The 14,331-nt window shown below is 34.6% G+C and overlaps 1 protein-coding gene and 1 pseudogene across 1 annotated transcript in view; one reads left to right on the forward strand and one right to left on the reverse strand.

Annotated features, from left to right (window-relative positions):
* LOC142342048 (GTP-binding protein 4-like) overlaps positions 1 to 14,331 on the forward strand; it is a 323,401-nt gene that overhangs the window by 29,528 nt on the left and 279,542 nt on the right. The window lies entirely within an intron of this gene.
* Positions 3,171 to 6,076, reverse strand: LOC142350985 (uncharacterized; annotated as a pseudogene).

Consider the following 14,331-nt stretch of genomic DNA (forward strand, 5'->3'; position numbering starts at 1 on the left):
AACTTTTTCAAAGTTTTTAAGGCCTTGTTACGCCCATTTGGAACAACAAATAGCAGCTGCTCAAAAATTTTAAGTTATTTTAACCTCTTATAGACGCAATGGGGGATAGTTGCATATTCAATGCACTCTGCTTCTATTGATTGTTGCCCGCTGGTTGTTTGAAACAGAGCATTGTTATTCATACTTTAAAAACGTAAGAAAAATCCACATGCTAATATAACTCAAATGTGGCCAAAATATGGATCAATTTCTCGAGTTTTTAAAAATCTCAGATGGTTTAGCTTCCGATTAGAGACATGTCAAAAAATTGGATCATCTATGGGTCTCAAAGGGTTGCGAATGTGACGAAGTCGTTACTTTGTTTATAATTCGTTACTAATGTGTGATATTGAAATGAATCTGTTGCTCTGTCTTTGAACTGAGTGACTTCAGCCTGGGTACACGATGCTAGTTTCATGAAACTTCTATTAATTTGAACGAGCACATAATTTTGTAATTTAGCTGAAGTCAACAAAGCAAAAACCGTGAAATCGAGACTAGTAGATAATTTTGTCTGTTTAGTAGGGAGATGGATAGACTCCATGGGCTATTCACCTATGCTCTGGTCTTCATGGCTCAAGACTCGTGCCTCTAAAGGTCTGATGACTAAATACCTAAGGCTCCGGCCAAAGCGAAGTTGTACTGAAGTGAGAGGCTTGAAATTGTGTAACAGCTGGAGCTGGCCTGTTGACAGGTTTTTTTCGCAACACACTGCCCGAAACTTTTTCCTCAAGCTGCATCAATTTGGAAACTTGAGCTTGACTGACATATCTTCATATACTTAACTGGTCTCAACAAGATAATTCGATAAGAAAGTAAATGTTTTCTTTAAGGTTTTATTCGCTAAAATTCCCCAATCACTATTGAACATATCAAAAACAAAATTTTTAGAATTTTTCTAATGAACTGAATCAAATCTTGAAATGAAAATAAAAATAAGAAGATTCTCAACTTTGTTGCAAATCTTGTCAAGAGATTTGAATCTTACACTTTTTTGGTAAAATGTATCATTTTTTGCACTGGATGTCAATGCAAGCAAGCTGCATACTTTATTTAAGAACGAGAAAATTTTTGCTTTTTGATGCAACGCTCTATTAAATGTGAAGAAAAATTGTTTCTTCTAGTGGAAGTGCATGTAGTCCTCTGATTAATTAGGCGGCAATTTACTTGCACAATTGATTGATGAGATATAAGAATTTTTGCCCATTTAACCATAATTTTTATGTAGTTTACCTTCCAGTGATTCTATCGCTATTGTTCGAGTAGGTTGCACAAGTATGGTTCTTTTGAATAAGCTCATTTTACTGTAAAATATTCAGCAGACCCAGTGGCAAATTTCATAAAATTCATCTTTCAATTGAAGTGCTAACAACAGCCTGGTGTTAAAGTTCTGGTAGAGCCCATAAACATATTTGTCCAAATAAGTTAGTTCACGCTCCCTTTTTGGTCAAATTTTAAGTTCAATAGGGGATTTGAAACTCAATGCAAGACCAAAAAGAGCCTCATTTGGATATTCGGTAGCAACCCGAATAAAACACCAGAAGGAGAGCAGAGTGCAATTTTATAGCCGATGTTCTTCCTCATAACCAAAGTCTTAAGGAAGTAACGCAAAAATTTGCAGAGATTGAAAATTCTCATTCGAAAATGCGAAGATGCTCTTGTAGTCAACTGGGGTTTTAAAGGTTTTTAGCTTCTCTCAATTTTTATGAGCAACATATAAAGTTTCACAAAGCCTTTTTGTCGTTAGAAAAGCAATGTTATACGTCTAAAAAATTTTTAGCTGCAATACAAAAGACATTTCTCTCAGCTTATTATTTTATCTAGAGACGTTTAGGTAAACGGAAGTAGGAAAATATTGGAAAGTTTGCTGAATGCAAAATAAGAACGCATTTTTCTTTCGAAAACAAAAGTTAATTTTCGTATTTAATTCTGTACCAGTGTTCAAATTATCAGAAAAATTCTGATAATTAGACTCTTTGCCTCTTTGATGCAGCATTAAAGATTCCCTAATGTAAAAATTCAAAAAGACAAAAACTTAAATATCAAGCAAAACGCTTCAATTAGGAAAACCAATTGAGGGTATTTCAAGATTTTCATCCAATTCCTCTAAAAATGCAGACTAATATTTAGCTTTGAACATTTGTGCCTAATCACTGTGAAAATTTTATGTTCAACTTTGTCAGCTTAACTGTGGATATCACTGACAGTTTAGACATGTTCAATTTTGAAACAACAAAATTGAAGAATTAGATATACTCAAGATATGCAGAACGAACATTAGCAAAATGATCAGAAGAAATTTTTCACAGAACCTTTTCAACTTTTATTGGATGCACCGACTTTGGATGTTGCTGCGAATGAATTGTTTTACAAATTATCTACAGACTTTCAACATTCGATCCAAATAATAATTGGTTCGAGCAACATAAGTAGAGTGAGTACGGCGTCAGGGCAATTTACCCAATGCCATTATACCCAATGCCATTTTACCCAACCTGCCATTTTATCCAACGCCATTTTACCAAATGCCAACTTACCTAATTTACCTTAATGCTAAAATCATCAGAACGACTATTTAGCTGACTATATAATTAAATAAATGGCCCACGAGAATTGAAATGAAACTATCACAACCGACTATATAATTACTATATAATATTAAGGATGCAAATACATATAAAAACAGACATATAAAACATCAAAAAGGCTATTAAAACATGAGGTTTGTACCGGCTCATGTTTTTGATTTCTATTCTTTCTGCTATTTTGTTTTTGAAAAAGTGAGCATCTGTTTGAAAAATAGTTTATTCAGTATTTGTAACAATCTATCAAAACTGTCCCAGTAGAATATAACTTGATCGGATTGAAACTGACATCATCCTGCAAGATAAGACCACCAGCTAAATAAGCTCTCCTTGATTGTGCAATTTGTTGTGTTCTTTGAAAAATCAAGTTTGTCTTGTAAGATCTTGCATGATAACCGTTTTTTACAAGGATAAATAAAAAAAGTGAAAAATAGGTTTCCGTCTTCACTAGAAAAAATACATTCAATTCTTTAGACTTAAATGAGGATCAATATTAAATTCACATTTCCCAATTTAGCCACAAAGTTGTAGTGGAAGCAACAAGGATTTCAGTATAAAAGCTTAAATTGGCTCAATTCAATGGATCTTGTTATAGATAGATTATAAAGATTGGTGAAATATGAAGAAAGACGTTTAAATACTAGGATTTACTATGTACTTGATAATGAAAAGGACAGAACGAATTCACCTGATTATGTTTTTTATGCATTGTTTTTTTCTGATGCCTTTCAACATTTGCTGCTTTAAGTATTTAGTTTTGTTCAATCAGATGTTGGTTTCTGAGTTTGCGGAAATCCCCATCAATTTGCATCACAGTATCAGTGGTGTAATTTTTGCTATAAACCACCACCAGATATGTGACAAAGATCTTTTTCAAGACATTCCACAACCAATACTGATCGAGAAAGAAATTAGCGACCAGAAAAGTAAGGAGCAATATTAAACAGCTTTTCAATCGGGGTTTGAGTATTGCGTGAAACCATTGTTCGCCTAACTTCTTGTTTAAGGCCTTGTGCGCTGTTTCTGGCCAACATTGTAGCATATGTATCTTTTGGATACGTGAGTTCACCTGTCCAGAGCTGAGTTGGGACGTGAGATCATCTCTCCAAATTGTAGCCAGTTGCGCCTACAGGAATAAGATCTTAAAGCAAGTAGAGCAACCTCGATTGCCACACGAGTAATCGGGAACTTCGAATGCACTAACTATCATAGTAACCACAATCTCAAATGCTGTCTGACCACGTATTTCTATGCTTTTCACCACCTCTATCAAAAGACAGAACACTTTGACCAATGCTTCTTCAAAAGAATTTTGAGAATTTTGAGCTTCGTACAGTTTCAATATCTGGTCATACCTCAGGAGTTGTAAAACAACAAGTAATAAGTCCAAAGCATCCTTTGTACACTTTAAGCGATGGGCATCTTGAGCTTTAATCAGCCAGGCGCGCCAGTGAAGTATTGTCAAAAGTGAAACAGTGGTGTCTATCTCTTGCTTTACAGTAATTGCATCTGGAAGTAAATTCGTTCTAGACAACAGGAGATCCTTCGTGCAGACGTTGGGATATGTTTTGAAGAAGCTCACTACGTTAACGATGAAGTCAGAGTTAACCCCCAAAAAGAAACTATTGCTTGCTCTGATTTCATCCATTTCCATGAAAATTTGTGAATTTAGAATTAAATGTTCTAACTGTGCACTGAGATAGAAAATTGTCGGAGATATCTCGGCACTGGCTGCAATTATATCAATTGGTAAAACAGGAAAATTGAGAAGACGACAGGTATCGCCATTTCTTTTCCTGTAAGAGTATATGTCCATATACTTTGGAAGCGGCTTGTTTCCATCACGTTGGATAGTTATTCGGTTCGACAACCGAATCCGACCTATTTCTCTTTTGGTGGGAAATGGACCCACTACCCAAACCAAGTCCAAAGGCGTCGAAGACTTCTCAATCAAATCAATCATTTCCTCTTCCAGGCTTTTGGCGGCCATAGTTTTTATTTGTTCGTCGCTTGGTGTTAAAATAACTAATTTTGTAGTTGCCCTTGTCATGCTTATGAACATCAGATTTGGGAGCATATAAATTGATCTGGATGACGGTTCATCTGATATTAAAAGAATAACGGTTTCAAATTCACACCCGTCAATTTCTAATCCTTTGCTGAAAATGACTGTACATTCATTAACCAATGAGGCAATTTGTTCATTCTCACATTGCAAATCTATCAACTTTAACCCGCAGTCACTCTTCAACTTGGATTTAATTTCATCAAGTTGTTCATCAGAAGTCCAGGCAGAAACTAAAATTTGTTGAGAAGCTTTTGCATGTTCTTGAATTACTTTCACACTTCTTTGAACAAAGTTTCCATTGGAATCAATTTGAATAAGCTCCATGGGTTGCCCGAACAAGTTGTGTTTTGGAATGCAAGGCAAATGTGAATACTCCGTGAGAAAACACTGTCGAAATCTTTCACAGGTATTTGTTAAGTCAACAGTCGCTCTTAGGGACGCGTTCAGAAACAAAACTTCAAAGCCAGGCATTCTCTCCTGATAATATGATGGCATTGACTGGAACAGTATGCAGCTGTGTTGATAACTATTTAGAGAACTTACAAATAAGTTTGTCCGATCATTCGGAATTGAAACCATAAGGTCGTCAACGAATAACAATTCAGTGTCTCCAAAATCTAATTGATCTACTATTTCCCAATATTTTGTTTGCACTATTTCATCCTTTGATAGCTTCAAAGTGTGAAACAGAAAATCTGACACTCCAAAGCTTCCATCGCACACTTTTATTTTCAAAAATTTTTCCTCATTTCCATTTGCTTCTTCTATAAAAACTGTGCGTGCTATTCTTCTGAAGTACATCATCAACATAGTTTTCCCGATCCCTTTGGACCATAAACTTGAAGTCGAAGTTTTGATTGTCCGCCTGTTGACCTATTACACAACCAGTCCAACATCCTGGTTATCACTGCTAATTGGTCTTTAGTCCACAAAATGACTTCCACTTTGTTCTCACCGCGTTTTGTTAGTGTTTCGCTATACAACTGTTTTGTTTCACTTGTCCCTAGCCCATTGAACTGTTTGTTAACTAACATTTTTGCTTGATCTTGCGTTTTTACAGTAGTTACGATCTCATTAGATGCAACTTTCTGATGGATCAGAGCAGATGAGCCCTCCATTGAGCTCAAAGCAATCAAACGGGCCACAACAATATCCAACTTTTCCGTTTCTGGGAATGAAACAATTTGGTCAATTTTTGACAAAATTTTTTTTTCGAAGTTAGCAAAATCGCTTTTTTGGAGAACCAAGATTGGCAGCTGCCCACTGCTCTGTGATTGGATACGTTTGAGCCAATTAGCTTGCGAGTCGTTCTTCATATTACAAATAACAGAGTAGATCGGTACGTCTGTCTCCGATCTTAACTGATCATCCAAGGAAACATTCATCAAATGTCAGATGAATTTGGTGTGTTTCTCCAAATCCGACTTTATGTTATTTTCGTTAAATCCGTGTCTTCCTTGGGCATTTTTGACGTTAAAGATGAAAATACCTTTCTTTGGATGAATCATTACAGTGTCAAGCTCTACGTGAAGCTCTGCAGATTGTTTTCTAAAAATTTCGGTGCCGTTTATGTTAGGGAAGATAAGCAAACCTTCTTGATCGTGTCTAAGATTTAACAGGTGGCGATATACTTTTATTTCTGCTTCTTCTCCTTTTATGGTTGCTTGGTAATGCGATTGTAAATCTTTCGGCATCTGGTTTGCATGGAGAAAAATTTTGGGTACTCTGGCTATTGGAACTGATGTTGTTTTACCTTTATTCTTCCAATCTGGATACTGGGATTCTACAAAATTCAGCAGAGAGCTGTTGTCACAGAAAGATGCTGTTAAAATTCCTGGAAATTTGACAGAAAAATTGTTGAGCTCGTCTTCTAACCTCTGCTCCATGCCTGAAAAGGGGAGATCTATGAGTAACATTTTGGCAGATTTTTTAGATAAGTGAAAAAATTCAGAAACAATTCACAAAAATTTTTAAAACAAAGATAAGAAGTAAAAACAGAAAGAGAAAAGCGCTTTCTTGGTAATTGGGAAAATCGTTTTAATGTTTTTTCTGTTCCCTTTCAGCGGCTGTATTCAAATACTATTCAGATTAGGCGGTAAATGCTCTATAATGAAAGAATGTCCAACAGTTTTGAGCTTAGTTTCCAGTTAAATCTTAAAAACTTGCACGTTTAATTAATTACACAAAAGTCTACGTAATCTCATTGTAGGAATTCGCATCTTGATGTGGTATCTCGCAACTTTCTGCAGAAATCAAGGCGAATTGTTTTACAAATTATTCATCTGTTTTCAACTCAAGAACCCTAAATGCCACAAATTCATATATGCTGTGCCTTACTTCAGCAAAAAATTCTCCCTTATCTAGGAAACAACTATCGCTTTTATCATCTCTCCACGACCGAATAGTTACTTTTTGGCGTTTTCAATGTTTTAGTTTTCGTAAATTAAACGAGTGAAAATATTACAGTGAACAGTTGGTACTGATACAAATCTGGGTGTCCCGAGAGTAGAAATTAAATGCAAAAGTATAATCTAAAAAGGTAAAAATATTTATAATGCAAAAACTACAAGGTAAATCATTTCTTGTTGATATTGTTGTCCAATCCCAGAGTCGATGTTATCCTCTTCATAACTGTTGCTCTTGTTTACAGTTTCTAAATTCGGCAATAGTTAACACCGAGACAACTAGACCGCAATCAGAAAAAAAATTAATTTGTGATTAATTTCAAAGAAGATCCTCCCGAAAATAATTGATGGTTAAGAAAACATTCAGCTGTTTTGCAACTACTTGTATTACAGCTCACAAGGTCAATTATTTTTTGGAGTAATTTGGTACTCAAGTACTAAATAGTATATAGCAATAAATCTTTATAGTCTATTTGGAAAATTTACGAGGAAATCATTGCTCAAATTTGCAACCAATGGTTCCGTTATTCGCAAATCGAGTGACAAAATTACTGCTCATTTCGTCAATTCAAACTCCACGGTCAACGAAGAGATTATTCAACGCTTAAAACAATGGCTAAAAGTGAAATGTTGTGATGTTGTTTTTTTAAGTGCTATGCGCCGCAACAGACCCAAAAAGAACCTCAAAATTAGTAAAATCCATCTACAACTTAGTGAAGTACTTACATACTATTAGTTTTTACTGAGAATGTTTTTACTCCAAAAAAATGCAGCTGAATGTCTCAAAAACTCCACAGGACGACTCTAACCCAGCCTCCCCTTCTATGTTGCTTTTATTTAAAAAAAAAACTCAAAATTGATTTTTTTTAAATAAAACAGAATTTGATAATGAGGGATAACTGTTTTTTAGAGCTCAATTTAAAACGAAAAGTTCTTCCATCGAGGTTTTTTTTAGTTAAACGTACAAAGCTCATCTGATTGTTTAAGGCTAATTAAAATTCTAACTCACGGTTTTCTGTATCTCAACAAAAGTATCAAATTTACACGGCTTCTTGGCCATTGATAGAGTAAATTGAATTCTACCCAGTCAAAAAATGATCATGCATGTATAACTCTAATCGTTTCACAAAAACCGATTTTATTCAATTCCGTGACATCTAAAATCACCTCTCATGGACGCAAAACCCACCACCAATTGACCGCCAAAGCTTCTTTTCTTTAAAAGTTTCAGAATGTTTTATCAATTTACGTATTTTCAATACATTAAGAAAATGATGAACACTTTCAGATCTAAAATTCACTCACTTGTGAGTAGCTAAAATAAAAAGAGCACTAACATTGACATTGAGAAATGATTTATTGTCGAACTGACATTTTTCCTTCCAAAAACAGACTCCAGCAACTTCCAGAAAAACATCTGCCAATCGATTTCATTAATTAAAGGAGTGAAAACGTTAAAATGAACAATTGAGCTGATGAAAATTTAGGTATCGGGGTAAAAAAAAGTGAAAGTATAATCTAAAAAATACAAAAAAAATATAGCAAAACTTCTGTTCTAAAATAGATTTATTTCCCAAAAATGACTTTGTTGTCTAACCCCCGGGTCACCGTTACCCTCTTCATAACCATTGCTTTTGCTTACAGATTCCTATTCAGCGATAGTTAACAGTGAGAGGGACAGATTCCAATAAGAAGAAAAAATAGTGATTAATTTTGAAGAACATTCTCGCAAAAATAATTGAGAATTAAGAAGACCTTTAGATATTTTTCAACTATTCGTATTTCGACTCACATGTTTAATTAAATTTGGGGACGGATTTGTAATTCAATTAAATATCAAATATTATTGAGCACTAAAGCTTTATAGACTGTTTCGAAAAGTTATGAGGAGTTGAACGCTCAAAATTGCAATCAATGGTTCCGTTATCCGCCAAACGGGTGACAAAATTACGTGCTCATTTCGTCACTTCAAAATCTGCGGTCAACGTGTAGAATGTTCAACGCCGAACACAACGGCTGGTTATGAAATAATGTGATGTGTTTTGTAGCTACTATGTGCAGCAAAAGACCCCAAAATCCAATCAAATTATCAAATTTTATCCCAAGAAAGGCAGTTGAATGTCTCGGAAACGTCATAGGATAAAAGAAACCAATCCTCACCTTCTATATTTTTTCATAAATAAACCCAACTATTCTTTTTTTACATAAGTTTGAACTGGACAAAGAGCAAAGAATGTTTTGGAGAACCCCCTTTAGTACGAAAAATTATTCCATAGAGGTTTCCTAATTGAACTACAAAGAATTGTAATGTTTTGGAGCTAATCAAAGTTCGATTCACTGTTTCCCGTATTTCAGCAGAAAAATCAAATCTACACTGCTTCTTGACCATTGCAGAGTTAAAAGAAATGTACCAAGTTGAGACATCTTGTATGTATACTTCTGGCCGTTTGACAAAAAACCCTTTTTACTAAGGTCCGGTAAATCCAAAATCACCCATCAAGGACGCAAAACCTGTCCCAATAGGAACCCCACAGCGTCTTTTCTTCAGAAGTTTCAGAGTCTTGTATTAATGTACGTATTTGTAACATACTTCAAAAATCATGAACTTTTTTGGATTTAAAAATTCTTCACTTGTTAGCAGCTCAAAACTTGTTAGCAGCTTGTTAGCAGCTCAAACACCATAAATTTGACACTGAGAAAAAAACTTGTCACAGTGACCTTTTTGCTTCAAAAAACAGACTCTAACATCTTCAGAAAAACATCCTCCTATCACTTTTATCAGATCTCCACGAGCGAATATGTTACTTTTCAGCGTTTTCAAGTTTTTGGTTTTCACAAATTAAAAGAGTGAAAGCGTTACAATAAGCAATTGATGCTTATAAATATCTAGTTATCTGGGGTGAAAAATAAAACTCATAAGTTCAATCTAAGAAGGGTAAAAATAAATATAGTGCAAAACTGCCGTTCCAAAATAATTTTTTTTTCTCAAAAATTATGTTGTTGTCTTATTCCAGAGTCACTGTCAGCTTCAAAACTGTTGCTCTTAATTAGAATATCTATTTTCGACATTAGTTAATAGCGAGACAACAGAGGCAAGTAGACCGGAAAGAGAGAAATATGGTGATTAATTTCAAAGAATATCCTTGCGAAAATCATTGAGGATTGAGAAGACCTTTAGATGTTTTTCAACTACTCGTACTTCGGCTTACAAAGTTAATTAATTTTTTTAATCATGTAATCACTAATAAGTATCCAGCAATAAAACCTTTTAATACTATTTGAGAAATTTACGAATAATTTTATGCTCAAAATTGCTATCAACTGTTCCAATATCCAGAAAACGAGTGACAAAATTAGTGCAATTTTTGTCACTTAAAACTTCGCGGTCAACCTATAGATTACTCAGCGCTGAAAACAACGGCCTGAAATGAAGTTAGGTTGTGCTGCATTTTAACTGTTATGCGCAGTAAAAGACCCCAAAAAACCCATCAAATTCATCAACTTCCATTTACAGTTTCTTGAATTATTTACATTTTATAAAATTTCACTATGAAATTTTTAATACCAAAGAAAAGCAATTGAATGTCTACGAAACTTCATAGGATGAGTGTAACCAACCTTCCATTTCAATATTGTTTTTCATAGAAAAGGCCCAATTTATCTTTTTAAATTGGACAGAAATGGATGAAGAGCAATTTTTGTTTTGGAGAACCCCCTTTATCCTGGAAAAATCTTCAATCGAGTGTTTTTAAATTGAACTGTTTCCAAGTGTTCACAATTTTCAGATTCGTTTTTATCAATTTAGGTATTTTAAATACATTTAAAAAATCTTGAACCCTTTTAGATTTACAATGCACTCACTTGTGAGCAGCTAAAATAAAAAGAGCACTAACATTGACATGAGAAATTATTTATTGTCGCAGTGACGTTTTTGCTTCCAGAAACATACTCCAGCAACTACCAGAAAAACATCTTCCAATCGTTTTCGTTAATCAAATTAGTGAAAACGTTACAATGAACAATTGCTGCTGATGAAAATTCAGGTATCGGTGTAAAAAAATAAATGTAAAAGTATAATCTAAAAAGTACAAAAAAATATAGCAAAACTTCTGTTCTAAAATAGCTTTATTTCGCAAAAATGACTTTGTTGTCTAACCCCCGGGTCACCGTTACCCTCTTCATAACCATTGCTTTTGTTTACAGCTTCCTATTCAACGATAGTTAACAGTGAGAGGGAAAGATTCCAATAAGAAGAAAAAATAGTGATTAATTTTGAAGAACATTCTCGCAAAAATAATTGAGAATTAAGAAGACCTTTAGATATTTTTCAACTATTCGTATTTCGACTCACATGTTTAATTAAATTTGGGGACGGATTTGTAATTCAATTAAATATCAAATATTATTGAGCACTAAAGCTTTATAGACTACTTCGAAAAGTTATGAGGAGTTGAACTCTCAAAATTGCAATCAATGGTTCCGTTATCCGCCAAACGGGTGACAAAATTACGTGCTCATTTCGTCACTTAAAAATCTGCTGTCAACGTGTAGAATGTTCAACGCCGAACACAACGGCTGGTTCTGAAATAATGTGATGTGTTTTGTAGCTGTTATGTGCAGCAAAAGACCCCAAAATCCAATCAAATTTATCAAATTTTATCCCAAGAAAGGCAGTTGAATGTCTCGGAAACGTCGTAGGATAAGAGAAACCAACCCTCACCTTCTATATCTTTTCATAAATAAAACCAACTATTCTTTTTTCACATAAGTTTGAATTGGATAAAGAGCAAAGAATGTTTTGGAGAACCCCCTTTAGTACGAAAAATTATTCCATAGAGGTTTTTTAATTGAATTACAAAGAATTGTAATGTTTTAGAGCTAATCAAAGTTCGATTCACTGTTTCCCGTAACTCAGCAGAAAAATCAAATTTACACTGCTTCTTGACCATTGCAGAGTTAAAAGAAATGTACCAAGTTGAGACATCTTGTATGTATACCTCTGGCCGTTCGACAAAAAACCCTTTTTACTAAGGTCCGGGAAATCCAAAGTCACCCATCAAGGACGCAAAACTTGTCAGAATATTAACGCCAAAGCGTCTTTTCTTCAGAAGTTTCAGAGTCTTGTATTAATGTACGTATTTGTAACATACTTCAAAAATCATGAACCTTTTTGGATTTAAAAATTCTTCACTTGTTAGCAGCTCAAATAAAAAGAAAACAGCATTAAATTTGACACGGAGAAAAAAATTGTCACAGTGATGTTTTTTTGAAGAAACCGACTCTAACATCTTCAGAAAAACATCCTCCAATCACTTTTATCATCTCTCCACGAGCGAATATGTTACTTTTCAGCGTTTTCAAGTTTTTAGTTTTCACAAATTAAAAGAGTGAAAGCGTTACAATGCACAATTGATTCTGATAAAAATCTAGGTATCCGGGGTGAAAAATTAAACGCACAAGTTTAATCTAAAAAGGATAAAAATAAATATATTGCAAAACTGCCGTTCTAAAATAATTTTATTTCTCAAAAATGATGTTGAGAAATCAACAAATTTCTCAAATCACTGTCAGCTTCATAACTGTTGCTCTTAATTAGAATTTCTAATTTCAACCTTAGTTAATAGCGAGAAAAGTGAGACTAGTAGACCGGAAAGAGAAAAAGATTGGTGATTGATTTCAAAGAATATCCTCGCGAAAATCTTTGAGGTTTGAGAAGACCTTTAGATGTTTTTCACCTAATCGTAATTCGGCTTACAAAGTTAATTAATTTCTGTAATCATGTAATCACTAAATAGTATCCAGCAATAAACCTTTTAATACTATTTGGGAAATTTACGAATAATTTTATGCTCAAAATTGCTATCAACTGTTCCATTATCCAGAAAACGAGGGACAAAATTAGTGCAATTTTTGTCACTTAAAACTTCGCGGTCAACCTATAGATTACTCAGCGCTGAAAACAACGGCCTGAAATGAAGTTACGTTGTGCTGCATTTTAACTGTTATGCGCAGTAAAAGACCCCAAAAAACCCATCAAATTCATCAACTTCCATTTACAGTTTCTTGAATTATTTACATTTTATAAAATTTCACTATGAAATTTTTAATACCAAAGAAAAGCAATTGAATGTCTACGAAACTTCATAGGATGAGTGTAACCAACCTTCCATTTCAATATTGTTTTTCATAGAAAAGGCCCAATTTATCTTTTTAAATTGGACAGAAATGGATGAAGAGCAATTTTTGTTTTGGAGAACCCCCTTTATCCTGGAAAAATCTTCAATCGAGTGTTTTTAAATCGAACTGTTTCCAAGTGTTCACAATTTTCAGATTCGTTTTTATCAATTTAGGTATTTTAAATACATTTAAAAAATCTTGATCCCTTTTAGATTTACAATGCACTCACTTGTGAGCAGCTAAAATAAAAAGAGCACTAACATTATAGGTGAAACACTCTATCGACACATTGTTTAATTGAATAATCAAGTAGAGATGTAGCAACTGTATTCAAACTATATCGTAACAACGTAAAAGGCCAAAAAGCCCCTCTCCATGGCCCGGCAAATCCAGCTTGATCTTTTTTAGCAGGTATTTGTCTGAGTCGATTTTCGACTCAGATTGGTCACCGATACGTTTTCGAAACATAAAAATATTAAGCCTAAAAGAGCGCAATCGATTCAGTATATTAGTAGGCTCAACGAAAATTATGTTTAACGAACTTTTTCCGAGCTTTCTATGCTAAATAGAACGTATTTTGTGTGCATTTAATCTTTTTGTAAGGCTTACATGGTTAAGAGATTACGTCATATTTTTCTCGCTGCTTTATTTAAATAGCTCTTTAAATAGACTGCTCATTTAGTTTACTCGGTAACATCCTCCGGCCCGGCAGAAAATGTTGGGAGGATCGGTACAAGCTTAACGAGTGGGCGGGCGAGCGATCCGGATGACGTGCGTAAGACGGCGGAGCGGGCGACGCTGTCGGAGCCGTACCGAAGTTCCTCAATCCGAGCGGTTGGATAGTAACCCCTAGGGTTGCTTTCTTCAACGATCCAAACTAAATCACCGACCTTGAGGTGCTGCTCGGCAGGCGTCTGCCACTTAGATCTACGGTTCAACGCAGGTACATACTCCTTGAGCCAACGTGCCCAAATTGCATTGGCGTATGACTGTGCACGGGCGTATCGCTTACGATGATCGAACTCGTCGACGCCAACGATAGACGGAATTCTGGTTG

Source organism: Convolutriloba macropyga, chromosome 1 (genome assembly GCF_964194025.1).
Source record: "Convolutriloba macropyga chromosome 1, txConMacr16.3, whole genome shotgun sequence".
In the NCBI taxonomy this organism is placed as follows: domain Eukaryota; kingdom Metazoa; phylum Xenacoelomorpha; order Acoela; family Convolutidae; genus Convolutriloba; species Convolutriloba macropyga.